This window comes from Osmia lignaria, unplaced genomic scaffold (genome assembly GCF_051020975.1).
Source record: "Osmia lignaria lignaria isolate PbOS001 unplaced genomic scaffold, iyOsmLign1 scaffold0050, whole genome shotgun sequence".
Taxonomy (NCBI): Eukaryota; Metazoa; Arthropoda; class Insecta; order Hymenoptera; family Megachilidae; genus Osmia; species Osmia lignaria.
In genome coordinates, this window is record NW_027478191.1 from 37,501 (window position 1) to 40,000 (window position 2,500).

A 2,500-nucleotide genomic window follows, 5' to 3' on the forward strand; every position below is an offset into this window, starting at 1 on the left:
GAGGGAAACTTCGGAGGGAACCAGCTACTAGATGGTTCGATTAGTCTTTCGCCCCTATACCCAGTTCCGACGATCGATTTGCACGTCAGAATCGCTACGGACCTCCATCAGGGTTTCCCCTGACTTCGTCCTGACCAGGCATAGTTCACCATCTTTCGGGTCCCAACGTGTACGCTCTAGGTGCGCCTCTTCTCGCAATGAGAACGAGACGCCCCGGGAGTGCGAGGCCTAATCGTAACGAGGCCCATCCTCCCTAGGTCGACGCAGAGGACGACATTCACTTTCATTTCGCCTTTAGGTTTATTTATATCCCAATGACTTGCGCACATGTTAGACTCCTTGGTCCGTGTTTCAAGACGGGTCCTGAGAGTACCCAAAGCAATAGCGTCGCCGACCGGTAATTCAAAGCTTGGCCAGTCCAAGGACTCCTCCTGCTAACAGCTGGCCAGACCCGGGGACGGCGCATAGTCCGTACATCCGGGTAATTATAACTGAACCTAGCTTGCGGCGGTCCTGACGCACACACATTCGAAAATGGATTGGTTGCGGCCTGATACCGTCTGAGTACCGTCGCGCAGTCGGCCAGGCAACCGAGGGTCTGTCACGAACACCGTTAAGGTGACGGACAGGCTCCGCCTCGGACCGTAGACCGACACGCAACGGGTCGCGACGTTCTACTAGGGGAGAAGTGCACGACTACCTCGCCGGAACATTCGCCGAAGGTGGTGTGCCCTCGCTAATGGAACCCGAAGGTCCATCCGGGGCATCGCGCACCAACGGGAGCCAGCGTTGTTGACGATGAATCTCCCCATTCGATCTTTTGGGTTTCTCAGGTTTACCCCTGAACGGTTTCACGTACTCTTGAACTCTCTCTTCAAAGTTCTTTTCAACTTTCCCTCACGGTACTTGTTCGCTATCGGTCTCGTGGTCGTATTTAGCCTTAGATGGAGTTTACCACCCACTTAGGGCTGCACTCTCAAGCAACCCGACTCTAAGGAGAGATCCTCCCGAAACGCGTACCGGTCACTACGGGCCTGGCACCCTCTATGGGTAAATGGCCCCATTCAAGATGGACTTGGACGCAATTCGATGTCTCGGGATAAACGGATCCTCCTGAACACTACATTTCCCAGCGGCGGTACCGCGGGATTCAGTGCTGGGCTCATTCCTGTTCGCTCGCCGCTACTAAGGAAATCCTAGTTAGTTTCTTTTCCTCCGCTTAATAATATGCTTAAATTCAGCGGGTAATCTCGCCTACTCTGAGGTCGTCAATTTCTTTGGTTTCATCGAAAGGTGAATAATGATGCTCGATGCAAAAAAAAAAAAAATAAACGAAAAGAAGCAAAAAAGCAAACACGTAGAGAAACTGTGCGTGAATCAACCTTTCGCATATTCAATTTTTCCTCCTCTCTCGTTTCAAAATGTTTGTATTTATCGTTCGATGAAACGAGCACAAGAGGGAAAAAAAAGTTGAGACACGACGTTCCCATAATTTTCGTGTTATTTCCTTTTTGCTTCAAACATTTTGCGGACTGCAGCTTCGTCGTATTGCTTTTATCAATTTTTAACAATTTCAAAGCGAAGACAACTCGCAAGACGATCCATTTCGTCTCGGTTCAATTTTAACGTCCGTCCGTATTATTTTTTGTTCCACAAGAGATTTCGAATAGGTTTCTTTATTTATCATCCCTTCTTTTCGAGCGCCACGGAAGCAAGAGGAAAAGCAAGAGCGAGAGAACATTTCGCGTATACTTCATTTAACAATTTTAACCAACACGCGATGTACTCCACACACCTCTTAGATTTAACAACTGCTTTTCTCTTCTTCTCCCCTTAGCGCAAGGGTAAACCCCATTTGTCTCTTCTTTGGAACGCAACAAAACTTTCGAGGACTGGACGACCGAGCGATGGTCGCGCGGTCTTCGCTTATCTTTAACAAACGAAGTAGTCCGTATGTATTCTAAATGTTGAAGCCTCCTAGAGCTTTAAGCCATGCGAGACATTGAAATGCTGTTTTAACGGGAGCATGCATAATTGCTGCAAACATACTTTTATCACAAGTTCTAGCCACGCCACGGAGGCTTCGAAGTTCCTTCACCATTCGCTTTCCTCTCTTTTGTTACACAGTTTCAGACTACGATCAGGGGTACCGAAACGCTGTATTGATTGTAAACAACCATTTTTATCTTGGAGCGGAGCGTTCCTTTACTCGTTAGATTTGTCTTGTCGCGTGTGTATTCGCTTTTTCGACGCTTTTTAACCATTTAACTTGTTTAGCGAAGCTAAACGCACAGACAGACAAAAAAAAAGGAACAGCATCGCGCGTCAAACAGCGACGACCCATCTGAAGCGATCTTTCATTTATACACCGTTTGTAAACAGAGAGATGTATAAAGCGCGGGGAATCATTCGAAACCCTGGGGCTATTCGAGCTTGCATTTCAGCAAATTATCATCTCAAACATTTCACTCGTTTGCTTTTTCTAAATTTATAGGAGAGC

At 47.4% G+C, this 2,500-nt stretch overlaps 1 pseudogene; it reads right to left on the bottom strand.

Moving 5' to 3' along the window:
• The window catches only part of LOC143307283 (large subunit ribosomal RNA), a 4,610-nt pseudogene extending 3,342 nt beyond the window's left edge, over positions 1–1,268 (bottom strand).
• Positions 1,269–2,500: the final 1,232 nt, after the last annotated feature.